Source organism: Triturus cristatus, chromosome 9, assembly GCF_964204655.1.
Source record: "Triturus cristatus chromosome 9, aTriCri1.1, whole genome shotgun sequence".
NCBI classification, from domain to species: Eukaryota; Metazoa; Chordata; class Amphibia; order Caudata; family Salamandridae; genus Triturus; species Triturus cristatus.
This window is the reverse complement of record NC_140592.1, coordinates 976,735,513-976,748,620: the sequence shown is the minus strand read 5'-3', so window position 1 is coordinate 976,748,620 and position 13,108 is coordinate 976,735,513.

Here is a 13,108-nt window from a genome sequence, read left to right as displayed (position 1 = left end):
TAGTAGAGTGCAAGGTGAGTTTTTCACCTTTTCACACTCTATTACATTTGTCCTATACAGTAGCCTACATAGTCTGTAATAACCTCTGGGCCCGATTCACGAAGGTAAATTGAGACAAAAGTCTAACTTGACAACTTTTGGTATTCACACAGGGCATTTACGAGCAGTAAAGGCCCTTTGTGAATACCGAAAGTCGTAAAGTTAGACTTTAGTCTCATTTTACCTTTGTGAATCGAGCCCCAAAAGTCGAACTTTATTACTTTTGGTAATCACAAAGAGCATTTACGAGTAGTAAATGTCCTTTGTGAATATTGAAAGTCGTAAAGTTAGACCTTAGTCTCATTTTACCTTTGTGAATCGGGCCCTCTGTGTTTTTTATGCATTGCTGTAGTTGAGTTAGTTTTATAACCAACTACAGCAATGCACCACTTTTGGGACAGATGCCTTGCATCATCCTTCCCACAGATACATCAGAATTTCTGATGCATCTATAAATCCTTCCTCCATGGAGCCTGTTTTGTAAATGTGGCGCATCCGTGGCGTCATAAGGAGTTCTGATGATTTTGACGCATCGCTGCATTCCTGCAGCAATGCGTCATTTCTTGTAAATCAGGACCATATTGTGCAGAGCTTGTTTTTCACATTAACCAACCATTGTGAAAGATGTTTTTCTCCTTTTTGTTGCAGACATTGCAATTTTGGAAGATACTGTTTATTAACTTGTGAATAGACACTTGTTTGACTTAGATGACTGATAGTGAAGGTTCTCACTGCAAAGGATGCAGACAACAGGGAGGATGATTCATGGGTTTTTGGAAAACAAGAAGGCATGCGCTGCAACACTCAAGAACCCATGGTTAAAAGACAATTGTACTCTGGTGAGCAGATGTGGAGTAAACCTGTTTACAAGAGCATGCTGAATTCTTATTGTTCTTAAATACTTTGCTGTGGAAATGGTAAAAGACTTTGTCCCTTTCCATCTTGGCGTGGATGGTACTGTGCTAATCCTACGCCTAAAGACTTTGATAGAAAAGCAGACATTTGAGGTGAGCAAATTTAGAGTGTCGCTGGTGTTAAGAGTGTTCTATAATGGAGCTGCTTTCCACCTAAACCTGGTAACTACCCATAGTTCTCTTCATCTTTTTTGCATAATATATTTGTCACTATATGCCTGAAACTCACACACACACACACACACACACACTGTTTCACAATGAAAACACCACAAAAAGACTCCACACTAGTTTAGAGAAATAGCCAATATTTATCTGAATAAAACAAGACCAAAACAACAAAGATCCAACATAAACAAGTCTAGGTATGAATGTTCAGAGATAAAATAAAGTAGATTTCTTAAAAATCAATGGTTGCGCTTAATCAGGACAAAGTACCTTCAATGCGTAAAAAATCAAAGACAATGCAAGGCGTAAGGGAGGTGAGACACCAAAAAAGTAGGCGATGTGTTGATTCCTTACTGCTACAGGGGAGGCGATTTATTGATTCCTTATTGTTAGTTAGGGGAAGTGATGTGTCAGTTTCCTTACTGTTGCAGGGGAGGTGATGTGTTGTTTTCAGGCATGCAGCCTTATTTCCTTACTGCGGTATGACATAAATGAAGAAATCGGCGCCCATGGACGATGTGTTGAAAGTCAGTCACTCGCCATTGATTCCACAGCATTGAAGCAGTTGCTGCGTCAGAGTTTGGGTGATGTGTCACGGATTTCAGTAATGTGGGGCTCGAGAATCATGCAGCAGCAGCTCTTCGGAGGTGCTCCGACGAAAATCTGGAGCCTGCATTGTAAGCCACAGTCACTGCGTCAAGTGGGAATCGCACTCCAGTGCAGGCAGCGGTGATGCATGGATATTCTTCTTTGTATAACCAGCACTCACTTCTAAGGGCCTAGGAATTGGATTTGGCACTACTTGGCAGAGTAGGACTCACAGCAGCAGCTGATTGCAGGTGAAGTCTTTAATGGCCCTGAGACTTTTTAACAGGAGACATGCTCAAATCAAGCCCTTGGAGATCCTTGAAAACAGGATGTATAAAGCAAAGTACAGTCCTTTAACTCCCCCTGGGACACAAGCAGCAAGCAGCAGGCCAACACAGCAAAGCAAACAGAAAGGATTTACTCCTTCCTGACAGTAATCCAGCTCTTCTTCCTGGCAGAATGTCCTCAACCCGAAAGTGTTCTGAGTATATGGTGTCACAGGTTCAGTACTTATGCCCATTTCAGCCTTTGAACTAGGCAAACTTCAAGGAAAATCCAGACACACTACAGGTGGTGGAGACATCTATGTGTGAGGACAAACACAACCCTATTCAGGTGTCAGTGTCAACTCCTTCCACCACTTTAGCTTAGGAAGTCCCATCAACCTGGTGATGAGCCATCAGGATATGCAGGGCACACCTCAGCTACCTTTGTGCGACTGTCTAGAGTGAATGCACAAACAGCCCAACTGTTATCCTGACCCAGACATGTATTCAGAGACACTCAGAGGCACAAAATGGTTAAAGTAGGAAAATGTTCACTTTCTAAAAGTGGCGTTTTCAGACCTGTAATCTAAAACCCAACTTCACTAAAAGATGTATTTTATATTGTGAGTACAGAGGCACCAAACTCCAATTTTCTATCAGCTCCCAATTGGCAGATACACTTGTAAGATGATACAAGGCAGCTCCAATGCTAACTTATGAGAAGGATAGGCCTTATTGTAGTGAAAAACGAAATTGGCAGTATTTCACTTCCAGGACATCTAAAACACAACAATACATGTCCTACTTTTGTATAACCAGAACTCACTTCCAAGGGCCCAGGAAGTGGATTTGGCACATTTTGGTAGAATATAACTCACAGCAGAGTCCAGATGATTGCAGGTGAAGTCTTTGATGACCCTGAGAATTCTTAACTGGAGTCAAACTCAAATCCCTCAGAGAACCTTCGAAGCAGGATGTAGAAAGAAAAATCCAGTCCTTTCATTTCCAGGACAGCAGGCCAATGCAGCAATGTGGCAGGCCCTCCTAACACACCCAGTCACTAACACACCCACTCACACACAGATACACATAGCCACACAGCCACTCACATAATATATGTTAGAAATAGTATCTCATATTAGTAGTACACATAGTATGCAATTTTAACTTTTGTATCTAAGTGTTGGAAAGTGGGTTATTGGTAGTGGTGAATATGCTTCTACTCTTGGCAATATTATCACTAACACAATAGAGGGCTCAGAATAGGTCTTAGAAAATGATTCCCATGCTCAGCGCTTGGTAGTTTGGCTCCAAGCAGGCCAGCTTAACTTTAAAGACAGGTACGTAAAACATTTAAAAACAGCAATTCAGTAAATATTTATTTAACACACAACAGACAATAAAAATCCAAAATTAATTTATTGAAAACAGGAAATTTTTTATCATGAAAATGACACCAAAATGAAAACAATCCAATGTAGGGAACCGGAGATATGAATATTTGAAAGATTTAGCACTACATAGCACATAGAAACCTACAGTGCTTATTGGGACTTCGGGTCAGGCTAGACCTTGACAAAGTCAAAGTTTCAGGCTGACTGCGATGGAACCTTGCACGGTTACCCCTCGAGGTAGGTCTTGGTCTCAGTTTTTACCTTCTGACTTGAACGTTTTCTGGAGATTTTCTTCCTAGGGTTCCTCGAAGCTTTCAGCCTGTCTGGATTTGGTGAGAGTTTGCCGGCTTGCCTTGCGACTAGCTCCCTGTCAAACTTGTGGAAGTCTGACCTCTGGGGCTCTCCAGCTAGATGAACAAGAGATCCAGTCAGGCTCGCAGTTAAAGTTGGGCGGCTTGACCTCGCAGTTGGTCCCGGTCACCTTTTCTACCTTTGGACTTTTACAGTGCTTTTTGTTTTGGGGTCCCTCCATGATCTTCACCAGGCTGGATTCAGTGAGGGTTCGCCGGCTTGGGTTTCCAACACCTCCCGCTCAAACTCTGGAAGTCAGACATTCTGAGCTTTTTAGCGGGACAAACCTGGACGGCAGGCATGCTCGCAATAGAGAGTCGTCAGCTTGGCTGGCGAGGTTGAGTTGGTCCACTTATGGAGCTTTTTTCCAAAGTCGCTCCAAACTTCGTCAAACCTCTCGGACTTCTTCCTGAAGTGCAAGAGGGATCCCAAGGTATCCAAATCTTACCCCAAATGGTCTAGAAGCTCCAAGATGGTCCTTGAAAACTTGGGACTTCATTTCCCACAACCCACCCACTTGGACAAAACCCTTACAAACCCATTGGTAGTACTCCAGGCTGGTGATTCTTGGTGGTGATAGTCCAGGTGAGCTCTGTTAACCTGTAGCTTGCAGAGAGTCAACTCTTTAGTCCTCTTGAAGCAGGTTTGATCCACAGATTTGTTGTTCCAGACTGTGCAGCAGTCACAGTCAGTCCGAGTGCAGGACCTGGTTGGTGCAAATCAAACTTCCAGCATGGACACTTCTTTTTTCTTAAGTTTCAAGCAGCAGATCTGAGAGGCTCTGTCCCTCATAGATACGTATTTAAAGTTCTCTGGGTCAAGCAGGGTGGCACTCCTGTCCAATGAGGTACAGGACAACACCCCAGAGTACATGAATATCAAAGTGCGGCACTATAGTCTGCCAGAGAGCACCATTTCTCCAAAATTCAATTTGCCTGATTTTCCAGCAGCAAGACAATTTGTTCAAAGAGTAGGGGTGTAAAGAATTGTCTCCTCCTGCCTGTCTCCTCCTTCTATTGAGGATTATTGTTTATGACCCTCCTCCTGCTCTGGCTTTCCTATGTAAAAGAACCCTGCCCTCCCACAATGGCTCTCTAACTCCAGGGGCTACTTATCACCTCATCAAAGCAGCCTGGCTAATTTACTTAACTCTGACCAATCAGGACAAACCACTGAAAGACTGTATTTTGGCCTATGTACAAGAAAGTCTTATAACTTCTTGTCTGTACATTTTAGGATACAGTCAACAATAGCATATTGCAGGATTTATCAGTACCATTCTAGGAGTCCTTGAATGATATTTGTATGACATCTATGATGCTAGTTATTATTTAATAACTTCTCGCGATGTTAACCTATGTGGCTGGGGATCTACAATGGGAAAAATGAACTGGGCAATTTCTCTAACACCAGGGCCTATAAATATTTTTTAAAAGGACCCTGTGTATATATCTACAGGACCCTTTACCCCTGGAACACCTAGTGCAGACTTTAGGGGTTCTAATTATGTAAAAATATTGGAGATCCTCACTCCACAGTGCTCCTAACACAAAAGTCAATTTTGGAAAGCACGTTACTACGATGTGGGGAGTGAAATGTGCAATTTTACTAAACCCAAGGCATATAAAGCTAATTTTATAAGGGACATGTTTATAAATACCTAGCCCCACCCCCACCACTGGGACACTTAGGGGAGACCCTGGGGAAACCTGATATGCCTAAACATTGTAGGGTATCAATTTTGTATGTGCCCCAAACACCAAAGTCGAGTTTGGGCATAGTTTGCATTTGAAAAGCAGTCCTGCAACACAGGGCTACTTTTAAGCAGCCCCCAGGCCTCAGCAGTGCACACATGCAAGTGCAGAAAGGGTTGCTGGCCTCTAAAATGCCATGCCCTATTATATACTAGGGACTTAAAGGTAGGGTTTATCCCCCTGCCCTATTGTGCACTAGGGCACTATAGGGGAGGTCATCATAGGGGTACCCTAACCCATTGTGTACCCTAGTGTATGTAGACATTTCCACTGTATTCCAAGTTTCTTTTCAGCATAGCCCTGGCCCAGGGCATGGTTTGATAGAACCCAGGGATGGTCAGTTACCACCAGTACCAGTCAGCAACAAGTATGAAACACTTGATTCACAAAAGTAACCTGAGACAAAATCCTAACTTTACGACTTTCGGTACAAACCTTACTGCAAGAAGGAGCACTTTGACAGCTCCCCCTTGCTGGAAGTGGAGTGTTTGCCTTTGCTTGGTGGGAGCTTTGCTAGCCCAAAAGCAAACAGCTATGTCCCAGGGGTGGGCACCCTGGTACATAGCCGGAGCTGACCCTGGTGGCTGATGGTCCCCAGGGCCATATTTGGCCCCAGGAGGTGTTGTCCACTGCCTGGATCCCCTCCTTTCTTGTGTGTGGTCGGCAAAGGTAGTGATCCCGCCTCCATCAGTTCCAAAATGTATTTGGCACCAGGAAGGTGTTGGTCCCCAGGGACAAGGTTACATGCAGGGACAAGGTTACATGCAGACTCCCTCTTTAATTTTTCTTGTTGCTCTGGTGAAGAAGTGGTCCTTGGGACCCGAGGGTCCACGTGGCCCAGCCTATTATAGCCCCGGGGAGGTGGTGCTCCCCAGGGCCTGGGGGGCAAGAGGCCCCCTGAATACAATTCAAATAAGCCTCTGTAGGTTGTGGTCCCTGGGGCTTTAAAAAGAAGCATGGGAGACTGTGTTATTTTTTAATTCACATTGATATTCCTGAATTTCACTGTGAATGAAAATAGGCTGTTTTTTGCCCTGGTGGTTTTCCTCTGGGACCCCAGGTGCAAGACTAGGGGGCTAGGTTATTTATACCCTGCCCCCTTTTCCTCTTTTTTGTGGTTTTGTTTTAAACTAAAACCGAGTCCCAAGATTGCTGCCAAGCTCTGCAGATCTCTGCATGAGTTCATCATTATACGCGAAGGCATTGCGACCCTACATTTCCTTTAATTTCTCAAAAACTACTGATGACATCATCCAGTGACTGTGAGTGTTTTTAAAAAGCTTATTAGTTTTAAAGATATGTACCAACTGTATTGGTGAATCAGTGGGTGTATGAATCTCTGTATGGATGATTCAGTTGGTGTGTGATTGACTGTATAAGTGAGTGATTAGGTGTCTCAGTCAATGTGTGGATAAGTGATTGGTTGTGTAAATGTTTGCAAAGTCAAAGTTTCAGGCTGACTGCGATGGAACCTTGCACGGTTACCCCACGAGGTAGGTCTTGGTCTCAGTTTTTCCTTCTGACTTAGAACATTTTCTGGAGCTTTTCTTCCTAGGGTTCCTCGAAGCTTTCAGCCTGTCTGGATTTGGTGAGAGTTTGCCGGCTTGCCTTGCGACTAGCACCCTGTCAAACTTGTGGAAGTCTGACCTCTGGGGCTTTCCAGCTAGAGGAACAAGAGATCCAGCCAGGCTCGCAGTTAAAGGTGGGCGGCTTGACCTCGCAGTTGATGCCGGTCACCTTTTCTACCTTTGGACTTTTACAGAGCTTTTTGTTGTGGGGTCCCTCCATGATCTTCACCAGGTTGGATTCAGTGAGGGTTCGCCGGCTTGGGTTTCTAACAACTCCCGCTCAAACTCTGGAAGTCAGACACTCGGAGCTTTTTCAGCGGGCCAAACCTGGACAGCACGCAGGCTCGCGATAGAGAGTCGTCAGCTTGGCTGGCGAGGTTGAGTTGGTCCACTTAAGGAGCTTTTTTCCAAAGTCGCTCCAAACTTCTTGGACTTCTTCCTGAAGTGCACCCAGTGGGTGCAAGTAAGTACTTGTTGATAATCTCTAGACCCGATACATGTCCCGGGTTTTAAAATATCGCCCGAGACATGGCTCGGGTTTCGGGATAACTTCCCTCCTCAGTAGAGAAAATAGTTAGGGGTGGAAGAGAGGGCCGCCAAGCAACCGTAAAGGGCCTCAGTGCCCACACAGGCACGCAGGTGCGTCGTCCAGGAGCTCGTCAGCTCAATGCTCGAGGGAGCCATTTTTATAAACAACCGCAATGGAGCGCACACTGCTAGCTCCTCCTCCGGGTCGCCCCATGGGAAGCTGGTGCATGAAGTTCTTAAGTGGCTCACCCCAGTGGGTGCAAGTAAGTACTTGTTGATAATCTCTAGACCCAATACATGTCCCGGGTTTTAAAATATCGCCCGAGACATGGCTCGGGTTTCGGGATAACTTCCCTCCTCAGTAGAGAAAATAGTTAGGGGTGGAAGAGAGGGCCGCCAAGCAACCGTCAAGGGCCTCAGTGTCCACACAGGCACGCAGGTGCGTCGTCCAGGAGCTCGTCAGCTCAAAACTCGAGGGAGCCATTTTTATAAACAACCGCAATGGAGCGCACACCGCTAGCTCCTCCTCTTGGTCGCCCCATGGGAAGCTGGTGCATGAAGTTCTTAAGTGGCTCACCCCAGTGGGTGCAAGTAAGTACTTGTTGATAATCTCTAGACCCGATACATGTCCCGGGTTTTAAAATATCGCCCGAGACATGGCTCGGGTTGCGGGATAACTTCCCTCCTCAGTAGAGAAAATAGTTAGGGGTGGAAGAGAGGGCCGCCAAGCAACCGTCAAGGGCCTCAGTGCCCACACAGGCACGCAGGTGCGTCGACCAGGAGCTCGTCAGCTCACAGCTCGAGGGAGCCATTTTTATAAACAACCGCAATGGAGCGCACACCGCTAGCTCCTCCTCCGGGTCGCCCCATGGGAAGCTGGTGCATGAAGTTCTTAAGTGGCTCACCCCAGTGGGTGCAAGTAAGTACTTGTTGATAATCTCTAGACCCGATACATGTCCTGGGTTTTAAAATATCGCCCGAGACATGGCTCGGGTTTCGGGATAACTTCCCTCCTCAGTAGAGAAAATAGTTAGGGGTGGAAGAGAGGGCCGCCAAGCAACCGTCAAGGGCCTCAGTGCCCACACAGGCACGCAGGTGCGTCGTCCAGGAGCTCGTCAGCTCAAAGCTCGAGGGAGCCATTTTTATAAACAACTGCAATGGAGCGCACACCGCTAGCTCCTCCTCCGGGTCGCCCCATGGGAAGCTGGTGCATGAAGTTCTTAAGTGGCTCACCCCAGTGGGTGCAAGTAAGTACTTGTTGATAATCTCTAGACCCGATACATGTCCCGGGTTTTAAAATATCGCCCGAGACATGGCTCGGGTTGCGGGATAACTTCCCTCCTCAGTAGAGAAAATAGTTAGGGGTGGAAGAGAGGGCCGCCAAGCAACCGTCAAGGGCCTCAGTGCCCACACAGGCACGCAGGTGCGTCGACCAGGAGCTCGTCAGCTCACAGCTCGAGGGAGCCATTTTTATAAACAACCGCAATGGAGCGCACACCGCTAGCTCCTCCTCCGGGTCGCCCCATGGGAAGCTGGTGCATGAAGTTCTTAAGTGGCTCACCCCAGTGGGTGCAAGTAAGTACTTGTTGATAATCTCTAGACCCGATACATGTCCCGGGTTTTAAAATATCGCCCGAGACATGGCTTGTGTTTCGGGATAACTACCCTCCTCAGTAGAGAAAATAGTTAGGGGTGGAAGAGAGGGCCGCCAAGCAACCGTCAAGGGCCTCAGTGCCCACACTGGCACGCAGGTGCGTCGTCCAGGAGCTCATCAGCTCAAAGCTAGAGACTTTTGCCACTTTCGGACTTTTGGGATATCTTATCTTGTTCGCCCAGACTTTTGCCACTCCACCGTTGAAAGGCGGTGGCGTCTGCGACAGCTCATTAAACCATTTCAAGATAAAAAGGCGCAAGCCTTTCTTAATAACCCTGCTTCCTTAAAAGTGATTTTTTGCGGGGCAAACAAAGTTCTTTATCTCAGAAATAAAAGCCAAAGAATACTTGGACGGGCTAGCCAGTTAGGAGTTGGCCAGGCATTAATTCATATCAGGCATTACATAGCTTGGGGCTTTGTGGGTGGCATTTAGGGTGAATTATTGTGTTTTTTCTCTTTTTTTTTCTCACCTTGGTGGTACATTAGATGAGGCACTAACTAAATGTGAGGAACTTCGGTTAAAGGCACAGAGTTAGGGCTCTCAGTCTCGCCACGTGTCGCACATCCATTGCAATCAGACTCAAGATTGAGTCTGCATGCCTCATGTGTGGAGGTGGGGATTTTCGAAGTGTGGGTAGGCAGTATAGCGGGCGTGATGGGAGGGGAAAGGAGAGGGGAAGGGGGGGATGAAATGCTTGGGGAAAAAGAACATATCTAGAAAATATAAGAAAAGAAGGAGACAATTAAAGGAGGTAAATAGGTGGCAGCAAGAGAGTCTAGAACCTAAGTGTGGAATGAGCTTGAGTAGGCTCCATGGAGAAACTAGGGAAACCGAGTTAAAGTTATGATGGGGAAGATAACTATATGTTCATGGAACATCGCTGGGTTGAATGACAGGGCAAAGAGGGCTAGATATGCTGAATTGATAAGGCTTAACCGCACCGATGTAATATGCCTACAGGAGACACATATTCCTTGGAGTAAAAGGGAATTATTAAGAATTGCAGGATATAACCAATTAGGATGTACAACCCAGACATCCAATATACGTGGCGTGGCTGTTTTAGCGAGGACATCTCTGGGTATCACCAAGCGTAAACTAGTGGATGCCCTGGGCAGATGGGTGATTGTAGAGCTTCCTATGGGCGGTACTATTTGCACAATTTATGGATCTAATCAAGATGAGCCTCAGATATTAGAGGCTTTGGAGGTTGAACTTTCCACTTGACCAACCCTGTTCATTCTGTGCGGGGACTTTAATATTTCTTTGGATCATAAACTTGGTAATCAGGGCTCAGGGGGTTATGCGGGTAGAAAGCCACAAGTCTATAGGGCTTTTAACTCGCTAAAAACTAGTCATGGTCTGGTGGATATAGTAGGGCAGGCCGGGATTAAGAAACTCCCCAAAATAATTTCCAACCATAACCCTCTGATTTTAGAATTGGAAATTGCCAATTTTAAAAGATCACGCAGCAAATGGACCTTCAACAGGAAACTTCTTGTCAACATTGAATACATTGAATATATGAAAAAATGGGCACAGGAATTTTTCGATATAAACAGGTTTAGTGCCAGCAGGGGGGCGGTTTGGGACTCTTTTAAGGCCGCTCTTCGAGGTGAGACTATTTCTTTTGTCAATAGGGCTTGGAAGCTTCAGGAAAAAAAGGATCATCAACTAATGCAGGATCTAGCTAGGGCCAAAGAACAGCACATTTCGCAGATAGCACAGGGACGAGGGGGGGATCAAACTCAGCTTCGGATAATCGCACTGCGAGCGGAACTAACCAACTGGCTAACGCAGAAATCGGCTGAGGAGTATCAATCTCATCGGAACAGTGTCTATGAAACAGGAGAACAAGTTGGCAGGAGGTTAGCGATCTGTACCAGGCAGAAGATCTCTCTAAATGCTATATCTATGATTAAAATAAATGGGCAAGTCTATACCGATCCACAGGAGATAACTAGGCAGTTTCAAAATTACTACCAGGTCCTGTATCAAGATGACATTAACAAGAGTCGAGAAGAGGTCTCTCAGGTTATGGTAGGGCTGGTTGCCGATACCAATGTTGGGGAGGGGCTGGACGGGCCCACTAGAGAGGAGTTAGAGGCAGAAATCACACTCGAAGAAGTTGAACTTGCACTGTCAGGAATGGCTTCAGGGAAATCTACAAAAACTTAGGCATAGTCATAACACCTCTGCTCTTAGATCTATTCAGGGGTGTACAGTATAATGGAACGCCCCCCAAGTCTTGGAAAGAGACAGCCATTATAATCTTCCCAAAAAAGGGAAACCGGTGGATGACCCATCCTCTTATCGGCCGATTTCCCTGATCAACTCCGATACAAAAATCTACTCTAAGATTTTGGCTAATCGGCTGGTGGGTCATAGAGCATCTGGTTTCCCCATGGCAACATGGTTTTATCCCTGGTAAAGGAACAACGGACCATACCCGAAGAGTTATTTCTCTATTTGATATTGTAACCAGGGTGGAGGACCAGATGGCTATAATCATCCTCGATGCCGAAAACGCCTTTGATCGGTTGTCCTGGGAGTATCTATGCAGATATTGGAACTTTATGGTTTCGGCCCTCACTTAATAAAGGCTATTAAGGCAATGTATTGCCAGCCAAAAGCACAATTACAACTAATGGGGGGGAGAGGGAGTCTGGCAATATTATTATATCAAGGGGGACCAGGCAGGGTTGTCGCTGCTCCCCTATATTATTTCCATTATACATCAACCCCCTTGTGGCCATGCAGCTGCAGAGTCCAAAACTTAAGCCAATAATTACCGGTTGGTTTGAGACAAAAGTATTGGCTTACGCGGATGATATCACGGTTTTAGCGGTGAACCCTGCTGAGGCGATCAAAGAAATTAGTAGGATTGCAGAAGGCTTTGGCCTTCTCTCTGGGTATGCCTTGAATGCTGGAAAAACAATGGTTTTATGCACGGACAATATCGTCTTTAACGACTCCAAAAGAGCAACCTCGGCAGTATACCTTGGGGTTCGAATAAGCGCCAAAGTGGAACAAATTAGCAGAATTAATTTTGAACCTTTAATGAAAAATATAGGAAATTTATTAAGGAGGGTTAATGGGCTTCATCTGTCAATTATTGGGCGGGGGAGCTTTTTAAAAATGACTATGTTACCAAAAATACTATATCTGTTCCGGGCAATTCCCCTGGCCATAGAGGATAATTTATTGAGGGCGCTGGAATCTATGTTTTCTAGTTTCTTATGGCAATACGGGAAGGTCAGAAGAGCATTGAAATATGTAGCATTACCTCAGGACAGGGGTGGGCTTGCAGTTCCCAATATTACTCTATATTACTGGGCAGCTTTTCTACACCAGATGACTCCCCTATTATCGGTACACAATACTAGGGAGCCAGCGCAGGGTCTAAAAATACCTACAATCTATGAACTTTCCATGTGGAAGGAAGCCCCCGGGCTACTACTGCGACAATTGGAACCTAGCTACTATACAAAGGTGCGGTTCAAAGTAATCTATAGCTCTTGGAAAATCTGGAAGCAGGTTTCTAAATTTATGGCAATTCCGAGAATCTCTAGATACACCTCCCTATGGCGTTCGCAATTACTACCCCGTTTGGCTAATGACGATATGGGGAAAAAGTGGGAAAAATATGGGATAGGATCAATAGGGGACTTCTGTGGGGGAGGACAAGATTTCCAATTTCCTAGGCTACTACAGATGTTCGTAATCTTAGACAACCAATACTTTAAATTTATTCAGATTAAGAACATTCTTACTCTATGGCGCCCCAAGATTACGCTAGAAAAGATACCACTTTTGGAAGAAGTAGCTAGGGAAACATGCAGAATTAGAGATTTCTATAAAATCCTTCTCGACAAAAGCCCGG